At 40.5% G+C, this 24921-nt stretch overlaps 1 protein-coding gene across 2 annotated transcripts in view; it reads right to left on the bottom strand.

The window, feature by feature from the left end:
• The window catches only part of RNF123 (ring finger protein 123), a 4282987-nt gene that overhangs the window by 3022795 nt on the left and 1235271 nt on the right, over nucleotides 1-24921 (bottom strand). The gene's annotated exons all lie outside the window — the stretch shown is intronic.

Here is a 24921-nt window from a genome sequence, read left to right as displayed (position 1 = left end):
CAGAAAAATGTCTCTGAAAGAAGTTTGGAGACGAAACACAAACAAAAATATATTTAGTATGATAGGATTCAAACTGGAGTTTCATTAAGTGGGTTAACAAAGAATGTATCATAACTCACTAATTTTGGCAGCATTTCACTCAGACTTTTAATTGCTGTTATGGTGCTTGTAGATGGACACTTCACAAGAGTGGACCATCAACCAGCTCCAGAAACTAGAAATCTATTAGTCTAACATGCAAAGCATGGAAAAAGCTGACATGGAAATACTTAAAGAAGCAGACAACCTTCAGACACTGGACCCAACCCATTTTGGCTTTGTCAAGGGAAGGTCATGCCTACTAAAGCTGATGGACTTCTCTGAGAAGCATCCTGCTTGTAGATGTACACTTCATAAGGGTGGAACATTAACTGACCCTGGAAACAACAGACCTATTAATCTGACTAGTCTAACTTGTAAAGCCATGGAACAAATTGTCATGGAAATGATCAAAGACATAAGCAACCTTCAGACATTGGACCCAGCCTAGTTTGGCTTTGTCAAGGAAAGATCATGCCTACTAAACCTGGTGGACTTCTTTCAGAAGGTCACCAAGGCAATGAATGAGGGGAAACAGTGTATACCACACCTATGTAGACCTAGTTGAGGCATTCAGTACAATATCCCACTTGGGTATAGTTGACAAACCCACTGAAGTGGGTACAAACCCCTGCAAAACTCGCTGGATTGCCAGCTGGCTCACAGATAGGACCAGAAAGTCAGGATTGGTGATACCATCACCATTAAGAGATCAGTCACTAGTGGGGTTCTTCGGGGCTTCCTGCTTTGACTTTTCCTATTTGGCATCTACCTCTCAGAAGTAAAGGCTAATGTCAAGGGCCTCTGGCTGACCAAGTTCAGAGATGACTGCAAATTGAGAGCTACCACAGAGTCGTATGACACAAACATCTTACAAGAGGGGTCTACTACAGACAAATGACTGGTATCAAGAAATGCATTACAGTGCCTTTTGGGAAAACTGCCACCTAGACTAATTACTCCACTGATGAGACACCCTTAAGAGATGACCTGACAACCAGGGATCTAGGAACATGTAGAGAGTAATCTGGCCAAAGTAATAAGAAAATCATTTTATACTGCCCAATTTATAAGTAAGGGCATGGCATCCAGGTTCAAGGAAGTCATACTATCACTTTATTCTGCCTTTATCAGACCCATCATTGAGTATAATGCCCTCTTCGGCATGTACCCGACCAGAGATATGCAACAGTTGGAACTCCCACGAACCTTCCTTACCAGGAGAATCCAAAGTATAAACACATTGTCCTATATGGATCACCTTAAAGCCCCATCTTTATAGCTTGTTTCCTTTAGGTTACAGAGACAATATCTATGCCTGGCATAAAAGCATCAATGAATTCAGCTTTTCTGGACCTTTTGCACATCAGCAAAATGAACAGCGTCAGAACCATTACATCCAAATATTTAAAGTTTGCTTGTGACATAAATAAAACTTGCTATAAAGACAGATATATGTCTCAGAGGATCACCATGCTCTGGAACAGGTTCCCCATCCACGTAAATCAGAGTCCATTCTTAACCCTATTTAAGCATAACCATGACCAATGGAAGGGAATTTGGAAATTTACCTGGGTCTGGCCCCCTTGTTTCATGTAGACACAGGCAGCTGACAAAGCTCAAACTAACATAACCTCAAGAAACTTCTAACATACCCTTCTCCTAATAAATATCCATGATACACAGAAACACAACTGGGTTGGATGGCACAGCTGTGCTTATAATGGCCCTGGATGTCATTAGGTTCATATGTGTTTACTAGGCTAATGACCACAAGGGTCTTTTTAAGCCTAATCATACATCCTAACTCTCTAATAAGTTCTGGTCCCCTTGATAAGTGCAAGTAGGGGCTTGGGAGGTGAAACATTTACAAGCAGGGCCCTGGAAGATTAACCATTTACAAGCTGCCTGTGTCCATTAGAGACATAGGTGCTAAACCAGGAATGAATTTCCTGTTCCCCATCCAATTGTCCAAGCTACACTGGAACTAGGTTAGGGAGGAACTCTGCTGCACATGGATGGATTAGCCTAATACATACCAATGAACATATGGTGCTCTGCTGCAAACCTTTTTCAGTTATTTACAGTTTAAAAAAAGTTTATGTATTATAAATTATTATAAGGCTGCACATGCTCTGGTGTCATGAAAGACTGCACTTAACAAGATAGGCATCTGAATGAAATGATTACCATCACCAACCACTTTTTTCCCCCATTTTTTTCTACATTGAGTTGGGCTTTCCTTCAAAATTCACCACCTCTCTAGATTCAGTTCCACTCTCCTACCTTCTTTGACAGTAATTTCTGAGTGGCAAATGTATTCTCTCACAGAATCAATCAAGCTCTTGGCTGGATGACCTTTGTTTCCTCTTGCCATCTTCCAATCTCTTCCAAATCTTCTTCACAAAAGTGTCTTCTGTTTCCGCAAATGTGTTTGAACCATCACAATCTGTTTTCTTCGACGTTCTCTGCAACTGCAGCTATGCTGGCTTCTTCCCTGATGTTGTCATTTCTCTGTTTGTCCCACAGGGCACGTCCTATCTGTCTCAAGCATTCATTTCCATCACTTCTAGCTTCCTCAAACTACTGTGCCATACAGAAGTAATGGCTCACCACTGTTTTGTGCATCTTACTTTTCAGCCTCTAGCATTCTTCTGTCACACAATATCCCTAATACTCTATACTAGTTGGATGCAGCAACTCTGATTCTAGATTTGAAAACCTCATTCACTTTTCCCTTCTTAACTTCTCATCACAGATACTTACAACTGTTAAACTGTCTCTTTTTCTAATTGTTAAGCTTTTTGGTAAACCAGAGATGTCACTAAATAATACCTTAAACCTTCCACGAAGAAAGCCCCCAGGAAATATGCAAATGACACTTTACACATGAGTGTTTCAGAGAGACGGCTTTTGAATACTACTAAATGTTTACTTTTTATACGCCATTTTTGACAGGTCAATCAAGTCAAACCCCACTAGCTGAAGACATGATGTCACACCCTCTTTATTGGCTAGACAATACAGCGCAAGTAGATAATTTGGTAAGCTTCTGAAAACACTTGATTTACACATATCATTAAGTCAATAACATTAGAGTGACTGAAAAAATTCCAATACAAGGAACAAAACAAGTAAAAATGTTACAGAGAAAACTGTAGGCAAAACATCCAAAAATACCCTGATAAACCAGAGACTTTACTGTGTAATACCTTAAACCTTCTATGAAAAAGCTCAAGGGAAGTACGCAAATGACTGTCAAGGACATAAAAGTCCTTTAGAGGCTTTTGAATGCCCACTGACTTTTTATAAGTCTTTATGTCTATCCATTTACAGTGTACTAATGAGCCTGTACAAATGACAATATACATCAAGTCAACATAGTTGGATTTGGCTTTACTGGGCTCAATACAGACTTATAAAACGTAAGCGGGAATTTCCACTTTCTTTCCAATCAAATACGTTGCCATGCTAAATTTCTCCTCTATTTGGCATAATATTCATTACCACAGTAAATACATCACTCACTGGACATTCCTGATTCCCGTTCTGATAGCAGTCCTCTCACTCAAGCTCCCATTTAACTCTTACTTGATTCCTCTTAGATCAGAGTAATTTTGATTTTTTTTCCCTTAATTCCACAAAAATGTAATATCTTCCATAACTATCTATGCACTACACTGTCAGAATATTTTGATACATCTCCAACCACTACTGTAGCATCTTCCTGACTACTTTGAAGATTATCTAATACTACTTTAATCAATCACTTCATCTCCTGACTTGGCCTTCCTTTGATCCCATAGAATCTTTCAGATGCTGCCTTCCTTTGAACCAATACAATCATTCAATAATGACCTCTTTCAAAATTTGCTCAAACCTTCCTTGCATACATTTCAGTAATGTTTTATAATATGTATTATTTAGTGTTACTCAACGCCAATTACTGATGCTACTCACCTTTTTTAAAAACACATTTTATATTCCCCCACATACCTCATTGTTACTAACTCCCAAATCCATTCAAAACTTTCATAAATATGTTTCTACTTCTCTTTCATATTTACTTCTATACCCTGTAACTTATACCATCTACTACTGAAAGAGAATCTGTATTAACTACCTTCAATAACTTGTCCATCTCCTCCGTATTTATACTTTTTTTCAGAACAATTTAATACGTTCTCGCCAAACTGCTTCACATCCCACTCAACCCATTCATCACTTTTTTTTTCTCCAAACATACTCCTAATGTACCTCATCACCGAATCCATAATTACATTTTGTGTGCATTTCTTATACGATTCATCTCTACTTACTTTTATCTCCTTCATTTATTAACCCTTTTGCCAAAAAAGGGGATTCCACCTCCTTTCCTCCCTTTAAATACTATTTATATAACTGCATCTTTGAGCATCATTTATTCTTTTCATATAACTTCTTTTCTTCTCCTACAAACAACACTATCTACCCATCTCATAACTTTACCTTGTTCTTTAATACCCCCCATCTCCTTTTTTGCAACTTTCATTCCTATTTTCAACTCAAATATTTTCCTTACACTTAGCCTTAAATACCTGCTATTATTCTGGAATAAGCTATTAAAATAATGTGTCATTAAATGATCATTCCATAACTGTTCTACTTCTACTTCTACTTGGAATAACTGCTTATATGAACTATACTCCATCATCTTTTTATTCTACTTCATTCTTTCACAAAATATTTATTTGTCTACCACCTCTCACCAGATCCCCAAATGATCTAACATCCTTTAACAATGAACTCCTCAGTGACTTCATTTAAATCTTTGGATAAAATAAAATAATCTATTTCATTTCATGTTTCAGTTTTCGCTTGCAATAAGTAAAAATTCTTTCTTTATATGCATTTGTCTTGTTTTCAACACATCCTGGATTTTTTTTTTATTTCAGGTGATTTCTTCCTTCATCCTTATATCACAATATGAATATTCTATACTTGTAGCCCCATAAATTAATATTCACAACTAACTACTCCCTTTCTTTAGCCATTTTTATTTGCATATATACCATTTTTCTATAATCAGAATATTTTACTTTTTACATCCAATACAGAAGCTATCCCCAACACCACCACTGTAAAATAAAATAATCTGCATCTCATTTGTTTTTAGAAGCACATCTAATCGTGAGCAAGAATCTGCTCTCAAACCAAACAAAAATCATACTCCCCATAACCTTTCCATCCATAATCTAGCATCTCTTAAAAAAAATTATCACAGCCCGATGCTACATTTACACCATTCCAAAACACACAAAATCCTTATATTATTTCTAATACTATTAACATTACAAGAAAGAATCCCGACATTTCCCCATATTTTCTTCCGGCTTTAGGTGATTTTTTTTTCCCTCTACCTATCACCCTCACCAATAGAATTATTTTATACAGTCTCCTACTCCCTTCTTCAGTTTCCCTTTCTGACTTTCCTTCCTCATCCACCAAAGCAAAATCTATTTTCTTTAACACCTTTACTAAATTATCACTCAAGATACAAGCACATATACATTAATAGAAAAGAAAATACATTAATATTTTTTTTCATTTACATAGATTAAACATTACATATATGGATTACTTCTTTAACACAGCTGTCATTCAGAACATTATGTAATTCCTCAATTTTCCTGCCTTCTCTTAAACCTCACCATCTTTTTCATAAACAAGAAACAGCTTTCTTAAATTATCACATATGACAGCAGCAATCTTACATTTATATAAATGAAAACAAACCATCCTTATTATAATTCCTTTTGCAACCATTATACATTACAAGCCACAGTAACAACTGTTGTTGCAAACATTATAAATCACTAACAAGCTATCCAGTCATTATCAGTCAAATATTACATAGTTCATTCAGATTCTGTCTTCTTATAAACCTCGTTCCTCCTCTGCATGTATTGTTCCCACAATTTCCATTTTTCCTATGTCATTTGCTTCTACACTTTTCTAAACATTCTAATTCCAGTTGTTTCATCTATTTTACTATATTCACTACTTCCAGTACAGTTGGTTTAGACTTTAATTTACATTTTCTATAATTGTTTTATGGTAGCCACCATAATTACATTCAGCAAGGCCTTACTATGGTCTAGGCAAATAATTTTCTTACTTATCCCAATTTGCTCACCCAGCATCTCTGACAAAGCAGTCTGCATGGAATCTTTACACTCCTAGAAAATATGTTCCCAGTTACCTCTTTCTTCCCTATCATACCTCCAACATTTGCTGTCTACCTGCAAAAAATTCTACTTGGTATAAAAATAAGTATGTAAACACTTCCAAGCATAGATCCTAAATCTTCTAGACTTTGTTGCACATTTGGGAGACATACACATATCCTCCATTGTTTCTTTGTGAATTGCTTATCCAATCTCTCTCGGCAATCCTTTCTAACCTCCTCTGGTTGATTCTTATAGTTACTATGCAATATTTTACATGCTCTACTAATTACTCCTTTTTAATGGCAGCTTCTGTTCTAGATTCTACTAAAAACTCTACCAGTGCTGGTCTTTCATTCAGCACCAACCCCCCCCCCCTATTTTTTTCTTTGCCTATACTCATTTTTTTTCAACAAACATTTTTATTAAATTATCATGTATGACATAGTTCCGCGGTGGTGCAGCAGTAGCGTTGTTGCCTCACAGCAAGGGGTTCTCCCATTCGATTCCCGGCTTGGGTTGGGACTGCCTTCTGTGTGGAGTCTGCATGTCCTCCCCGCGGTCGAGTGGGCGTTCGAAAGACATGCGTTGAATGGGCATCCTTCGTTGAAGGTTTGGCATCGGGCTGGCAACTCGACACCATAAAAACCAACTGCCAATCATTAGCGGACCAGAGTTCCGCTGTGGCAACCCCTAACCAGGAAAAGCTGAAAGACAAACAACAACAACATCATGTATGACACAGGCAATGTTACATTTATATAAATGAAAAAAAATGACATTGACACTACTTTACTTGCAAGCATTATACATCACAGACACCACTGAAACAAGTACAGTTGCAAACATTATACATCACTTATTATCTATCCAGCCATTGTCAGTTAAGCATCATATGGCTCATTCAAATCCTGCCTCTTAAACCTCGGTCCTTCTCTGCATATATTGTTCCCAGAATTCCCATTTTTTTCTATATAGTTTGCTCCGTCCCTTTTCTAAAGATCCCAATTCAAGTTGTTTTATCTCTGTATATTCACTAGTTCTACTAAAGTTGGGTCTAGACTTTGATTTCCATGTTCTAGTAATTGCTTTTTTGGCAGCCACCATAATTAGACTCAGCAAGTCCTTACTATATCTAAGCAATTCCGATTGTGTATCATGGCTCAAAAAAAAAAAAATCTCCCTAGTCAATCCAATCCGCTCACCAAGCAACTCCAACAGAGAGGTTCACAGGGAATTCCTAAAGTCTGCCAAGCTCATTACACTCCCAAAAATATGTTCCCAGCCACCCCTTTCTTGCCCGTCACACCTCCAGCATTTGCTATCCACCTGAGGAAAATTTCTTTGAAGCCTACTTCGGGTATAAAAATACCTATGTAAAAACTTCCAGGCAACGATCCTAAATCTTCTAGCTTTTGTTGCATATTTGGGAGATATACATATATATCCCCATTGTTTCTTTGTGAGTTGCTTATCCAATCTCTCTTCCCATTCCCTTCTAAGCTCCTCTGATTGATTTCTTATAATTATCATGGAATATTCTATATGCTCCACTAATTATTTTTTAACAGCAGCTTCTGTTCTAGATTCTATTAAAAATTCTACCAGTACTGGTCTTTCATTTAGGAGCCCCTAATTGTTGCCTATACCCTGATATCAATCCTTGATAGGAAAGGCAATCTCTCACCTGCAGTCCAAATAAATTATTGGCATCTTCCCATTCTATTACCTTTCTCTTTTTAGTTATTTGCTCCCAATACCTTGGTTCCTTTACCAATTTTCTCCAATAAATTCCAGCCCCCTCTGCCTATTATCTGCATCCCTAACCAGAGTGATCACTATCGGCAGAATCTCTTTCCTGCATTCTCTTGCTGGTTTAGTTCTTAGAATACTCCTTACTATTTTATGAATATAATACTCTGCATGACTTTTGCTGTTCTTCTTAACAGTCTGAATCCACAATCCCAATCTCTCTTTATTTCTTGAGGTTCCTCCTGTACCATCATCATTCCTTTCCACTTTGAATTATAGTTTTCTGTTTCTGCTATGTATAAGAGCCTTAACTGTGTTGCTCTAAAACACCCCCTCAAATTAGGTAATCCTAGTCCGCCTTGCTCTATTGGAAGAATCAGCTTATCTCACTTAACCCTTGCTGGCTTCCCTTCCCAGATAAAATCTCTGAACTCTTCTTTTTAATTGCTATCCACAGCTTCTCCTCTGGTTGATAAAAATATGCCCGACCTGTGTACAAGTCTATCCATAACCATATAACAAAGATTCCAGTTTCTCAATTTTTGTATTATCTTCTTTAGTCTCCTCCCACATATCCTTAGCTGCCACAAGAGAGTAATTTCTAATCCATACTACTAAATACTTCATTTTATCATGTCCTCATAAATATGAATATTGCTGGACCAATTTGTGTGTGGGTACATAATTTACCGCTACTGCCTTTGTTTTAGGTTCACTAATTGTGTATCACGAGAAGATATGAAACTGTCTTAAAATGTTCCACAACACTGTAATGTCACTTTCTGGTTTTGTCATGTATAAAATAATACCATCTGCAAAGAGAAAGCTTTTCCTGACTACCATACCAATTACAACCTTGAATTTCTGAGTCCCTTATTTTCTTTGCCAATGGTTCTAAATATAATGCAAACAACAAAGGGGAAAGCGGACAATCCTGTTTCCATTACTCAAGCAAAAGTTATCAGAGAGTACTCCACATACTTTAATTTTCACATCCGATCCCTCAACCTTACAACTGTATTAGGGAAAGCAAATGCTGCCATTGCCCTGCTCATGAAGTCTAAGTCCACTCTGTCAAATGCTTTCTCTGCATGAAGACCTGCCAATAACAGTGGTATTTTCTTACATTCTGCTTCCCTCTGGATCATCAGTGTTCCGTTAACATTGTCAAATGTTTGCCTCCCCTCCACAAAACCACACTGATCCATATCTATGAATTCTGGTATCACTTCTGCCATTATTTTAGCCATTACAGACAAACACTTTATAATCATGGTTTAGTATTGAAATGGGCCTGTATGAAGATTCATGTGATGGATCTTTACCCTGTTTAGGTATTACCGTTGCAGTTCTTCCAGGATGCTGGTACTTCCCCCCTCCTCTCAAAATACTGTTAAACAAAACTTTCCAGATATTTATCATTTTTTCCCTACTAGCTTCCAAACTTCCACAGGAATACCATTTATTCCTGGGGACTTTCCTGTAGATTGGTTATAGATACCCATTTTTATCGCATCTCTTCCCATCCTGTTAGTAATTGAGCCTCATCTACCTCTAACCTTGGCAAATTTAATTTTTCCATAAACATTTCCATTTGTACCTTTCCTTGATTTCCATATTTCTCTGCTTTATACAAACATTCATAAAATTTTCGAAATATTTCTAATACTTCCACTGGATCTCTTATCTTCCTTGTTATAGGCCCTCTAAGCTTGTTGACAGCCCTTTCCACTTTGTTGCCTGCGTTCTTGTGCTAACATATTTTGTGCTCTAGAATTATCAAAAAACAGTTGCGTCACAGCAATCTTTCTAAACTTGTGCATATTATTGAGGCAATCCCTTATTTTCTGTTTGGCATTCTGCAGTTGCTACTTTTCTTGTTCTGAGAGATTCTCCTATTTTGCAATACTTTAACATTTGTTAGTCCCTTTAAATAATTCTTACTTCTTAGCCATATCTTCCTTTTCTTTATTTCCTTCCTAGTTTTAAACTTCACTTTAATTTTACACCACTCCCTAGCTATATTTTCAGAAGAGATTTCGATCTCCTCTAGTAGCTCCTGAATTAATTCCAAAACCTACTCCTTAAATTCCTCTCTTTTCAGCCAATAGGTGGGAAAGTGCCAGTGTCTCATTTTTATTTTATTACATTGCATTTTGATTTTAATTACTACTGGTGCATGATCTGAAATAGTTATTGGGTGCATTTCAAGACCTTCAATTAAATGCACAGGTCCCTGTGAGATATAAAATCTATCTAGCCTAGCCCAGTTTCTACATCTTGGAGAATATGTAAATTCACATCTTCCATGCCAAACATTTTCATAATATTATTCAAAATTCTATCCTCCTTTGTTATATCTTCCCTTCTAGTACCCACAGACGCATCTTCACTGTTGCAAACCAAATTCCAGTCTCCATCTATAAGTAATATTCCTTGCTGAAAGTCGATTTCTCCCAGAATTTTCTTAAGCTCCATTATAACAGTTTTAGGTGGAATGTAAATGCATGCCAGTGTAATCCTCCACCCTTGCCAGTAGCCCTATCACTATTGAAGCTCCTCTTGCAATTAATATAAGTAAATTATCTTATCCTTTACCCCAGATATTCTGCTGAATAACCATCCTGAACGCCTTTAAAAAATTCACATGTTCGGTTCTTTCCAGATGTGTCTCATAGCATAGCTATTTGCACTCTATATTTTTTAAATTCACTACACTTTCTCTTTTATATTTATCTGTAAGACCATTAAGACTGAAAGACATTACAGAAAGAATTTCTTTTTATATTACCACCACCTTTTACATATAACTGCTTTTTTGTTAAATGTCTGGTTCCAACTTTTATGTTACATGCATATACTGTTCGGCAGGTTAGTCTTTTATACAGTTGTTTCTTATCATATTCATTTGAGCCTATGCTGTAACTTACATAACTTTGTTTTTTTGAAAGCCCTCAAACAGAAACCCTAACAAAACAAAAAACTATGTACATCTTCAAATACTGAAGTTTTTGCTTCCTAATAAGAACAAAAGTCCTAAGCAGATAGTCACACACACAGACTAGAGTTAATCAAAAAGAAGGGTTACTCATGCTAAGGCACATGGTACAGCCTGTGATATTAGTATGTGTTATTTGATTTTGTCTATCTTTACAGCTCTCCCAGCTGAGAAAACACTTGAATGTTTTCAGTAAACACTTCCTATAAGCTATTTCTCTTCATCAAATTGTCGTCTAGTGGCAAACTAGACACAAAACTCCTAAGGGTACCTTGTTTACCAAAAAAAAGCCTTACAATATTCAATATTCTTATTCATTTACATGCTTTGCAATAAACTTGTTACTGGATAACTCCTAGGATCTTAACCCAGTCATTTCCCTATGCAAGCATCGGAAAAAGCACACAGATTTTTCTTTTGTTATACTCCCAACCAGATCTTTCTTCTCTCAACTTCTCCTCTCTCTCCCTTTTTTACACTGCAGTGCCTACATTTTTTAAACTGAATAAAGAAAAAGAATGAAGGGAGAAAATGAAAAACAAAAGCACTTGTTCATATTAGTATCCCCATTGCATTTTAAAAAATAAGAAAACTTTACTTCAAGTCTAATTGGTTTTTGTCTCATCTTCAAATCCCTCCAAGCTAGGAAAACCCAATTGTTTTCAAAGAATAGGTCCTAGCCAATTTTCTCTTTTTTTTTTCTTTTCCCTCAGCCAATCCCCTTCACCAAACTGTCTCTAGTTTCTCTTTATCAGACTGTCTCCATGGAAACATGAAGACCAGCTGCAGAATTGCTACTAAGTATGCATGCATTTGCTAGAAAAAAAGCCTCATAATCTTCAGTATTCTATTTCATTTACTTGCTCTCTCTTAAAACTAATCTAAGGTAATCAATACAGTCATTTCTCCATGCAAGAATGAAAAAAGCACATTAATTTTAAATTTGTCAAGCACTTTTAACCAGGCCTTTTTTTTTTTTTTTTTACATTGCATTGCCTATATTCTCAAAACTGTACAAGAAGATGAGAAAAGAGGGGAGAAAAAGAAAAACAACAGCACCTGTCTACAATGCTCATTACACTTAAAAATAGCATGCAAAGAAAACCATACACCACAAATACAAGTACTATTAAGAAAAGAAAATATTTTATTTACTTAAAATTAGCTTTCTCTCCTCTATACCCTTCACTAAAGCATTTTTCCGAACATTACTGACGTCACGTAAGGCATATACTTTAGAATCCACCAAAAATGCAAGAAATTTTGAAAAAGTCCAATATTTCTAGATTTTCTTGTTCTGTCATATTTCACAAATATAATTTCTGCACTGTAATCCCACACTGAGTTACTGGTTTTAGTACTGTTCTTCTCCATCACACAAATCCTGTCTCTGCTTCATTTCCAATGTATTCCTGATTCTTCTAATCAACTCTTCATGCTCCCTTCTTCATCTCCAACATTTTCCATTAAAATACTGGAAAAGGTTTCACAGTTACAGTCTCTCTCTGGTCTTTCTTACCACAAGTACAAGTAGCAGAATCTTATTCTGTTTCACAACTCAATTTTGTTGGACAGATTTTTATTTCATCCTTAGCATGTACTTCATCAAAAATGATTTTGTCCATCCAAGGAAGAATACTTTAAATATTGCTGTATACAGCAGTTTGAATATCACACCTGCGTTCAGACATTCCCTGAATAGTGGAATTAAGTTACTCCTCTTCTCTTCTGTCTTGTGTACAGGAGTAATCATTCTCCACAAACACTATGCTGTCTCCCAGTTTTAGTATTTTGTCCTTTTGCCACAGTTTTGTAAGAATCAACTCCTTCTGCTGGTAGGATTGTATCTTTACTATTAAAGGTCTAGGCTGCCTTCTTATAGCTAGGTTTGGAGCATACACAAGATGTGCCTTTTCAACTAACAACTCCTGCTGTGGAATACCAGTCCAGTTGCTTATCTGTGCTTTCATAAAATTAATGCAGTCTGTTTCTTCCAACTTCTCTGGTATAGCTGAAAATCTCAGTTTTTCCCTACGGGCTCTGTCCTCTAATTCTATTATTTTTTTAAACATTTCATCTTGAGCAGTCTCATATTCAGCCAGCCTTTTCTTCATTTTGACCTCTAACTTTTGCAGCTTTAACATCTCATCTGAATATCTGTTTAAAGCTTCCACCATTTTTTTCCAGCCTTTTGTTGTTTGTGCTGAAATACTCCATCAGTATTTAGTTTAACCAGGTCTGTATGCAGTTGTCTTACATCTTCCTTTAGGTTACTGGAAGTCATGTCTGAATTTTCCATTGCATTTTGCTGAATGGCTGCAAAACTTTCCCCAGTCAGTGTTTCTTCAATTTTTACAGCTGATTTTTCCAGATCTTCTGTATTTCTTTATTCCTGGTCTCCAGGCAGTACACTTACTAGCCAGTTACTAAAATGTACCTATAAACGGAAGTCTACTGGCTTTCTCTGCTGAGTTTGTTCACACTGGGAGAGCTAGACACAAGCTGTTGCTCAGTGTGAAGCCATCTTGGAAGTCTTCCTTGCCTATACTCTTGATATCACTCCTTGATAGGGAAGGCAATCTGTAACCTGTAGTCCAAATAAATTCTTGCCATCTTCCCATTCTATTACATTTCTCTCTCTAGTTATTTGCTCCCAATATCCTGGTTCCTTTGTCAGTTGTCTCCAATAAATTCCAGTCCCTTCTTGCCTATTGTCTATATCCCTAATTGCACTCACCTATCGGAAGAATCTCCTTTCTCCATTCCTGTGTTGACTTAGTTCTTAGAATACTTTATGCTACTTCATGAATATAATATTCTGTATGATTACGGTTATTCTACTTAGAGTTCTGTATCCAAAATCCAAGTCTCTCCTTGTTTCTTGAGCTCCCCTCCCAGTTTCAACATCATCCCTTTACACTTTGAATTACAATTTTCTGCTTGTGCTATGTATAGGAGCCTTAGCAGTGTTACTCTGAAATATTCCTTCAAATTAGGCAATCCCAATCTGCCTTGTTCTGTTGTAAGAATCAGCTTATCCCACTTGTCTGTTGCCATCTTCCCCTCCCAGATAAAATCCTTCAGGTCTTTACTAATTACTATCCACCACTTCTCCTCTGGTTGATAAAAAATAAGCCTGACCTATGTATAACACTAAAGGAGCTAAAACCATTTTAACTGCTTGCATCTTACTATCGATATCCATAAAACATAGCTTCTATTTTCTCAGTTTTTTAATTATATTTTTAGTCTCTTCCCATGTATTCTTAGCTACCACACCAGAAAATGTTTAATCCATACTCCTAAATACTTCATTTTATCATGTCCCCATAAACACAGATATTGCTGAAGCAATTCTTGAGTGGGTACATAATTATTTTCTTTGTTTTAGCTTCATTAATTTTGTATCCTGAAAAGATCTGAAACCATCTCAAAATGTTCCACAACACTGTAATGTCACTTTCGGGTTTTGTCAAGTATAAAATAATATCTGCAACAGAGCCAGCTTTTGTTGACTACCATAACAATTATAACCTTGTACGCCCAAATTCCTTATTTTTTTTGGCAATGGTTATAAATAAAATGTAAATAACAAAGGGGAGAGTGAACACCCCTACCTGGTTCTGCTCAAGTACCAATCATCAGAAATGACCCCCACCCACTTCAATTTTTGCCTCCAATCCCTCATACAGCCTCCTAATCAACGTTATAATTTTATCAGGGAATGCAAATGCTTTCATTGGCCTACTCATACAGTCCCAGCTTACTCTGTCAAAAGCTTTCTCTGCATCAAGACCCAACAATAACAGTGGTAATTTCTTAAATTCTGTTGGCTGTCAAAATGCTTGCTTTTGCTCCACAAAACCATACAGATCCATACCTATCAATTTTGGCATCACTCTTTCTATTCTTTTAGCCATTATAGACATGAACACTTTGTAATCATGATTTAGTACTGAAATGGGCCTGTATGAAGCAGGATCTCATGGATCTTTAACCTCTAGGTATTACAGCCACCACCGTTTTCTTCCAGGATGCTGGTGCTTCTCCTCCTCTTAAAATACTGTTAAATGTAAACTTCCAGATCTTTATCAGTTTTTTTCCTCCTAGCTTTCAAACTTCCATAGGAATACCATCTATTCCTGGGGACTTTCCTGCAGATTGGTTATACATCACCATTTTTATCTCATCTCCTCCTGTTCTGTTTGCAATTGAGCTTCATCGACTTGGCATATTTAATTCTTCCATAAACATCTCTATTTGTACCTTTTCTTGATTTCCATTTTTCTCTGCTTTATAAAGACTTCCATAGAATTTCCAAAATATTTATAATACTTCTACAAGATCTCTTGTTATCTTCCTTGTTATAGGCTCCCTAAGCTTGGTGACGGCCCTTTGTACTTTCTGTTGCCTGGGTCATTTTGCTAAAAGTTTTTGGGCAATAGAGTTATCAAAAAAAAGTTGTCTAACAGCAGTCTTTCTAAACTCATGCATATTACTGAGGTAATCCCTTATTTTCAGTTTAGCATTATGCAGTTGATCCTCTTCTTGTTCTTTGGGATTCCCCCTATTTTGCAATACGTCAACATTTGTCAGTCCCGCTAACTAATTCTCATTACTTCTTAACCATATCTCCCTTTCTTTTACTTCTACCAATTTTTAAACTCCACTTTGATTTTATCCCAATGCTTAGTTATACTTCCAGAAAAAATTTCTATCCTATCTTCTTTAATAGCTACTGAGTAATTTCCACTACCCATTCCTTAAATTCCTCTCTTTTCAACACACAGGTGTGTTTTGATTTTAATTATTGGTGCATGACCTGAAATAGTTAATGGGTGTGTATCAAGACCATCAATTAAATGTGCATTGTGCACGTCTATGTGAAATATAAATTCTGTCTAGCCTAGACAGTTTCTATATCTTGGGGAATAATATGTAAATTCACTCTAAACTCCTAATACTGAATTCACATCTTCCATGCCAAATATTTTCATAAATTTCTTCGAAAAGCTACCTGCCTTTGTTATATTTCCCCTTTGGGCCCCTTAACACATCTTCACTGTTGCAGCTCAAATTCCAGCCCCCAGCTACAATATAATACTCCTTGCTGAAAGCCAATTCTTTCTCCCAGAATTTTCTTAAGCTCCATTATAGCAGTTGTTGTTGGAATATAAATATATGCCAGTGCAATCCTGTTCCATTGCCAGTAGTCCCTTAGTACTACAAATCTACCACTGTTATCTTTTTATCATATTCTATCACTACTGGAGCTCCTCTTATAATTGATATAAGCAATCCTCTTTTCCTTTGCCACAGGTATTCCGCTGAATAACCATCCTGAAAACATTTCTTTATCAAATTCACATGTTCATTTCTTTCCAAGTGTGTCTCCTGTAGCACAGCTATTTGCACTCTACATTTTTCAATTTAGTTCGCTACTCTTTCTTTTTTGTATTTACCCATGAGACCATTGATGTTTAGACATTACAGAAAGCATCACTGTCTTTAAAGGTTACTATTGCCACCTTTTGTGTGTAAAAAGAATTTATGTTCTTACATAACGTTACATCTGTGTTGTCGATCTTCATTCATTCTTGACTGCTGGGTCTCGGTTCCGTCCTTGGAACAGACTCGGCTGTTGTAACAAGCTCACGCCAACCAGAAACTCTCGACTAAGGCTACCACAGTGCCTCTCTTCCCTTCTTCTAGATCGAGTTTTGTCAATAAAAATAAAATGCAGAAGCTTTTTGTCTGAGCAACTGCCCTACTTTAACCAGGGCTAGATCCAAACCTCCAGGAGACTTTGGAGGGGTTTGGAGGGTGGGATGTCAAGAATGAATGAAGATCGACAACACAGATGGGAGGTTATGGTAAGAAGATAACTTCTTTATCTGATGTTGTCAATCTTCATTCATTCTTGACTGTTGGGACAGTCTCTCTAACTTCTTTATGTCCCGGAAGGCCCTATGGAAGGATATTCCTGAGCACCATAAAGCCAAAGAATGCTCTTCCCCTGGAGACCATGTCCAATTTGTAATGACTGATAAAGGTATGGTGGGTTGCCCAAGTTGCTGCTGCACAAATGTCATCCATAGAGGCTCTAGAACGAAAGGCTACTGAAGTGGGAACTGATCTGGTAAAATGAGCCTTGACCTTAGTTGATAGGTTTAGTTTATTTTGGTCGTAAACAAAGGCAATGCAATCTCTCAACCATTTTGGTAAGGTAACTTTGGAAACTGGTTTGCCCAGTTGAGTGCCTGAAAAGGACAAACACAATTGGTCAGATTTCCTAAATTATTTCATTCTATTCAAGTAAAAATATAATTGTCTGTGTACATCCAACAAGTGTAAACAATATTCTCCCTTGTTGGAGAAGTCTGGGAAGAAAACTGGTAGGTCTATAGATTGATTAATATTTGAGTCCGATGCAACCATGGGAAGGAAAGAGGGGTTTAGTCCTAAGTGATACTCTCTGTGAAAAATGATACATGTACATTTCATACACAAAGCCTGTAATTCTGATATTCTCCTGGCTGACGTGATGGCCAACAGAACAGGGTCTTCCAAGATAAGAATCTGATATCACAGGTGGCTGCTAGCTCAAACGGCTGATAGGTTAAACTTTGAAAAACTAATGTTAAATTCCAAGGATCAATGGGCTCTTTAAAGGGTGGTTTCAAATGTATAACACCTTTCAGGAAGGTTTTGCAAAGGAGGTGAGATATTCAGGAAAGGACATCAAAACTATTATGAAAATTTGAAATAGCAGCTAAATTAACTCTAATAGTAGAAACTGAGGCTCCTGATTGGAATATAGTTGATACATATTCTAATACCTTATTAATCGAGGCTGAAAAAGAATCAATTCTTTCTGCAAGAGACCAAAGCAAAAATCTGCTCCAATTGCTAAGATAAAGTCTTCTGGTGGATGGTTTATGAGAAGTTGAGGGCTCCAAGACCTGTGGAGAGGTTGAAGGGGGGAAGACAGGATGGAGTTCTTGGTGAGTAGACCTCGGCTCCGGATGGGGAGGGAGGTCTTAGAGGGGGTTGAAAGACTTCTGGCCGCCAAGAGCTGATCCACTGACTTGCCTACATCAAGCTCCGAAAGGCTCCTGGTGGAATGTGTAGACATCCCGAGGGAGATTCTGGACATTCTAAGAAAGGGCTTAATTGTTGAACATAAAAGGGGTCAACAGATGGGTAGTACCTAGTCCTGGGCAGGGATTCGACCTTTGGCACCATGGTTGGCTGACCAATTGTTTGTGTGGGACAGAAGTGACTAGCATGGGAGAAACTACTGCTGGTGCTGAGAGGGTTGTAAGTACCGATGAAGGGATCAGTACCGTGGTAACTTTTGTCGGTTCCATAGAAGTTGTCATCGGCACCATGGAAGGAGTCATAGGCTTTGGCCTCAAAATGGTTGTCGGTATACTCGGATTGGCCTTTGGACGATTTTGAGTCATGAGATTGATGAGACACTGGAACATAGTGTCTCCTCTTTTTTGCTTCTTTCCTGGGAGATTTTGATGTCTCCGCCTCAGCTAAAGCCTCTGAGAAAGGGCATTTTAACACCCCCTTCAGGATCAATTTGTTGCACTGCTCTGCAAGGGTCTGAGCACTAAAACACTTGCAGAGCTCACATGGCAGTTCGACTTCTAAGTGTGGCACCCCCATACAATATACGCAAGAGAGATGCCCATCCGAGTTGGGCATCTGCCACATTCCTTGAATTGCTTAAAACTCTAAGTTATGTACTTACCATAACGATAGATGTAGGTGATCCAGCTCTCCTACATTCATTACTGATGGGCTTGGAGCAGAGAATCGGCTCCGACTTGGCCGCTATAACAAGCATGAAGTCTCTCAATGGCTGGGCCAACCCTGTATCCCAGGATGCACCACACCCAAACCCCCAGATCTTGTTTGCCCCAACACATTCTTCCACTAATAGAACCCATAAAGAGAAATCTGTAAGAGGAGAGAAAAAATAATATCCTTAGGGGAATCTAGGAATATTTGTCTCCTCCAATTCCAACAGGTTGGGGGAAGGAGGGTGGGTACGTAAGAATGTAGGCGAGATGGATCACATACATCTATCGTTATGGTAAGTACATAACTAAGATGTAATGTGATCCTATCTCGCCTACATTCATTACTGATGGGACAGCGCCACTAACACCTGAATCCTGGGGGGCTCACTGGAAAACACTCCTGAGCACTGTGGAACCAAAGGAAGCCCGACCTCTAGATGCCACGTCCAATTTGTAATGAGAAATAAAGGTATGTGGAGAAGTCCAAGTAGCCGCTGCACATATCTCATCCACAGCCTAGCGTGAAAAGCCACTGAAGTTGCCATAGCCCTAGGAGAATGCGCCTTCACTGGAAAGGGAAGATCCCTACCCGTCAATGCATAAATGATGGAGATGCAATCCCTAATCCACTTAGCGATGGTGGACTTGGTTACAGATCTGCCAATTCTATTGTCTGAAAAAGACACAAAGAACTGATCCGATTTCCTCTCCTGTTGTGTCCTATTCAAATAAAACCTCAATTGTCTATGTACATCCAACTGGTGAAATATGTATTCTGCTTTGTTGGAGAATTGTGGGAAAAAGACCGGCAGCTCAATAGACTGTTGAAGGCAAAAGGTGGAAGTGACCTTAGGGAGAAAGGAAGGGTTTAGTCTCAGAGATACTCTGTCCTTATGAAAAATCAAATAAGGAGGTTTGACAGAAAGGGCTTGAAGCTCAGAAACCCTTCTGGCTGAAGTAATGGCTACCAAAAATGCAGTCTTCCATGATAAGAATTTTAATTCGCCAGTGGCTACCGGCTCAAAGGGAGGAGACGTTAATGCTCCGAGCACCATATTTAAGTCCCATGGTAGAACGGGTTGCAAAACCGGGCGGCGAATCAACCAGGCTCCTTTCAGAAAAGCTTTACACAGCCTATGACCCATGAGGGAAGGTTCATGAGCAACGTGATAATTAGAGATCGCCGCCTTTTGAAACTTTATAGTGGAGACAGCGGAACCCTGTCTAAAGAGTGTTGCCAAAAAATCTAAGACCGCTGATACAGGGGCTGTAAGGGGATTAAGATCACGCTGCTCGGCCCATATTGCAAATCTCTTCCATTTACTAGAGTATATCTTCTTAGTAGAAGACTTGTGAGAAGAGGACAGAATCTGCACCACTTCCGGGGTAAAAGTATGTTATCTGACTAAGGCAGGAAGTGGAGCAGCCAAGCAGCGAGTTTGAGAGTTCGGAGGGATGGATGGGGCTGCCCCGACTGATGAATCAATAGGTCTGGAGTTGGGTCCAGAATCCAAGGACCCTCCACAGCATACTTCCGAAGGAAGGGGAACCAAACTTGACGGGGCCAGTGTGGTGCGATCAGAATCATGCTGCTTCCCAAACAGATTGCCTTCTGAATCATTCTTGGCAGAAGAGGGATTGGAGGGAAGGCATAGAGCAGACCGGAGGGCCAACTGTGGACTAGAGCATCCCTGGGTGACTCCCCCTGAGGAGGGATCAGAGTGAAAAAATTACTACACTTTGCATTTAGGGGACTGGCAAAGAGGTCGCAACAGGGAAGACCCCACTTGGAGAAAATCTGAGCAGCCACACGATCGTTCAGGGACCTCTCGTGAGGCATCAGAGTAGCTCAGCCTGTCTGCTATCACGTTGGACTTCCCCGGAATGTGCGTTGCCACAAGAACACGCTGGGAAGCGATCGCCCAGTTCCACACTCTCATGGCTTCCCTGCAAAGGGGATAGGACTTGGTCCCCCCGTTTGTTCAGATACCAAACAACCGACATATTGTCAGAAAGAATCGCAATAGTTCCCTGGAGAAGAAAGCTGTGTAGTGCCTGCAACGCTAGAAGCACCGCTCTCATCTCCAGAACATTGATATGCAAGTGAGTCTCGTGATCTTGCCAGGTACCTTGGACCGTTCTGCCCAGATAATGCCCCCCCACCCTATCTCGGAGGCGTCCGTGGTTACCGTGGCAGCGGGGGACGGGGGGATGAACGATCTCCCTTGATTCAGATTGGAGGGGGGAGAAGCCACCGACGAAGATCTTGTCGGCATCTCTCCGTGATGAAGATGGGATGGGACAAGGGCAGTTCCTGATATGACCACTGGACCGAAAGGAGCCATTGAAGTATTCACATGTGTAACCTGGCAAGAGGGACTAGAAGAATGGTAGCCGCCATTGTTCCCAACAATTGAAGAACCGTTCTGGCTTGGGCTTTTCTCTGAGGCAGCAAGGCCAGAACTTGGGCCTGCAACACCTTTAATCTCTCCCTGGGTAGAAATGCTCGCATCTTTAAAGAGTCTAGCTCTGCGGCGATAAAGGCAACACGCTGTGATGGCAGCAATACAGATTTTGCCCAATTGAAAGTAATTCCTAGTAGATGTCCCAATTTGATGGTAGTTATCATGGCTTGAATAAGTAGATGCCTGGTGGGAGGAGCCAGTCGTCTAGATAAGGGAACACCTGGAATCCTAGACATCTCAGGTGAGCAGTCACCACTGCCAAACACTTGGTAAACACCCTGGGGGCTGTGGTGAGACCAAAGGGCAGGGCCCGGAATTGAAAATGACTGGCCCCCAGCCGGAAGCAGAATGATGCCTGGAGGCCTCGTGTATCTTGATGTGATAATAGGCGTCCTTGAGATCTATGGAGCACATCCATACTCCTTTCTCCAGCAGGGGGAGAATGGATTGCAAAGTGACCATCCGGAACTTGGACTTCTTTACAAAGCAGTTCAAACGGCTGAGATCCAGAATGGGTCTCGTCCCCTGTTCTTTTCGGCACCAAAAATAATCTTGAGTAAGTTCCTGATCTGATCTGGTCTGCGGGGACTGGTTGGATGGTTCCTTTTCTTAGCAGCTTTGAGATTTCTAGTGCTGCTTGATCCCGTTGACTGGGTGGAACGTCCAGGATTCTCTTTGATGGTGGGGGAGAATGGATAACGGGAATGGTATAACCTCAGGTGATGATTCGAAGCACCCATCGATCTTGAGTGATGGACTCCAGGCCTGAAGATGCTCCGAAAAACGACCCCCAACTGGCTCCGGAGATGCACAGTCAGGTAATCCCCTCAGGGACGATGGAAGGAGGAACCACAAAAGGATTTGCGGTCTCCTGTATTGCGGGGGCCTCCACTGCCTCTAGGGCGACGTCTTCCGGAGTAATTCCCCCCTCCTTTGCCTCTGGAGGGGGGGTCACTCTGATGGGCAGGGGAAGACTTTTGAGACTTTCTGAACCACATTTTTCCTTCCCTCTGAGCCTTGGGATAAGGTCTAGTGGGAAGAGAAAAACGGGCCCCAACGGCAGACAAAGTCTTGCCCTCCTGCTCACATCTAGTGAGGGTGTCTTTCACCTTGGGTCCAAAAAGGGAGGACCCGTCGAATGGGGCATCAGTGAAAGAAGACTTGAAAGCCTCCGCAAAATGACACAAGCGCATCCAGGCTTGCCTCCTGAGGGCTACGCCTGAACTCGCTGCTCTACCCGCCCCCTCGGCTGCATAAGATATGAGCCTCATGGACGAGTTGACGACGGAAGAAAGGGTAGACAGCTGGGCGTTCACAGACTGGGTCAACGCCTCAGGCAAGTTACCCGACAGGGTATCTCCCAACTCCTTTATGAGATCCCTTTGGAGCCGCGTAAAATGACACAAGTAATTCAGCGACCGCAAGGTAAAAGTCGCTGAAGACAGTGTATGCTTCCCATACCTATCCATGCTCCTAGACTCCTTATTAGGAGGATGGATGGAAGTAGAAGCCTCTGCCACATCCTGCTGAGTGGCAGACGCCACCACCATGGCATCCACAGGTACTCCCTTGGTCAAAAACTCTTTTCCAGGAGGAGCAGATAAGAATTTATTGGGTCGGCTAGGAACTGGCTCCACAGAGTCAGGGTGTTCCCACACCCTTCGACAAATAAGATCCAACAATTCATCGAAGGGTGGAGACACCCAGGAGGAGGAAGGCTGGGCTCCAAAGGCCTTGAGGAAGACCGACTCCTCCTCAGAAGGGTTTTTGGATGGCCAGTTGCCCCGCTGTCTCAAGATCTCCAGGATATCAGAGAACGAGACATCATCGGAGGATGACTTCGGGGACCCTTCTGCATCATCGAGGTCGGTATCCGAGGTGACAGACTCATCTGGGGAGTCTAGGTGCTTCCTCTTACACAGCTTCTTTCTGGGAGGCTCTTCAGGCACGGACTCTGAAGGGCCCTCAGAAAGCAGAGGACCACACCAGGTGGTGTCCTCAGGCCTTGGAGCCCCGCTGTCCAGAGATAGGGGGGCACCAGAAACTCTAGTCGCAGTATCCAGGGAGGGAGATGCCGATTCGGGTGAAGTCACCAAGGACTTGGCCAGCGCACTCCTCATAGCCTCGAAGGCGGGTCCCCCAGAATCGGAGAGGCCTGTCTCCAAAACCATGACCGGAGTTGGGGTTCCCCTAGCCAAAGCACCAAGGGGGAGACTCGGAGCCAAAGCCAGAGGCCCAGATATATCCCCCTCGGGCCCGACTGAGGACACCTGAGTGCCGAAACCTGTAGAAGGAATAGAGAAGGTTGGAGCAGAGGTCGGGACCGAAAGACTGGCAGGGGGTCTCGGGGCCGACCCAAGGACTTCACTTGACTCAGCATACTCCGACGACACCAAGGTTGTCGGAGGAGGAAGAAATGGAACCGATACTATGGTAGGCTCCGGAGCCGACTGGGCTGGAGCTGAAAATAATTTAGATAACACTGGTGACTGGAGGAGCCTCTGGACCACCCTATCTAGATCCGAATCTGAAAGTCTGGAGGACTTGGAGGAGACGGAAGGGGGTCGAGAAACCCTTCCCATTGGATCTGAAACATGGCTAGGAGAATGGCTCCGAATCGGCTCCAAAAGGATCGGAGCCGAAACAGGCTCGAGAACCACCGAAACCTCCTTCGGCGCCGAAAGTTGTAGAACCGAGGAAGCCGGCCCCGAAATAGATAAATTTTCCTGTGGCTCCGAGATTAATGGAACCGAGGAAGGAGACCCAGCTGTCGACCCTGAATCCTGCGGCTCCAAGATCTATGGAGCCAAGGAAGGAGACGCAGCTTTAGACCCTTTATCCAATGGCTCCGAGACCAGTGAAGCAGAGGAAGGGGACATCGATCCTGATCTTTTCTCCGGCGGTTCCGGGGACTTCTTTTTTGACTTAACCCTGGATTTTTCAGAGGGAGAAGAAAAGTACAGTTTTGTACCTACCATAAATGTAGATGTTCGAAGATCCACATTGCTGCAGTCCTTACTTATGGGTAGTCCGCTGTCCTCGGTCGGCCCGAATACCAAAGTATTAGGCTGACGTCGGTCATGGGCGCCTAGATCTGACATCAGAGCGTCAGGGTATAAAGGCGCATGACCGACGTCATATCCTCAGTCTTTTCTTGCCCCAGATGTCAGAAGGCCAAACCAGAAAGGCCACAGCCAAAAACAGAAGACCTCCCAAAAACATGCCCAACAACAACCATCACCTAAAGCATAGCACCAAGTCTAACTACAGAGGGGAAGGAGGGAGGGTAAATTGGACTGCAGCAATGTGGATCTTTGAACATCTACATTTATGGTAGGTACAAAACTGTACTATGTTCTTCATCTCACATTGCTGCAGTCCTTACTGATGGGTAGAATCCCAAAGCAACGGGAAAGGGAGGATGGTAAAAATCATAAAGCATTAGGGGCCGCTAAAATGCCCTGTAAAATTGCAGTGGCAAATCCAGCCCTAGACTTAGAATAAAGAGGAAGGTGGTAATGTTTAGAAAAGGTATGCACTGAACTCCAAGTAGCTGCCTCCAAAATGTCTTTTGTAGCTACCCCCCTTAGAAAGGCCGTAGAAGTAGT

Source organism: Protopterus annectens, chromosome 7.part0, assembly GCF_019279795.1.
Source record: "Protopterus annectens isolate FY-2018-M chromosome 7.part0, PAN1.0, whole genome shotgun sequence".
NCBI lineage: Eukaryota > Metazoa > Chordata > Ceratodontiformes > Protopteridae > Protopterus > Protopterus annectens.
The sequence above is the reverse complement of the archived record's forward strand: the minus strand, read 5'-3'. Positions and strand labels throughout refer to the sequence as shown.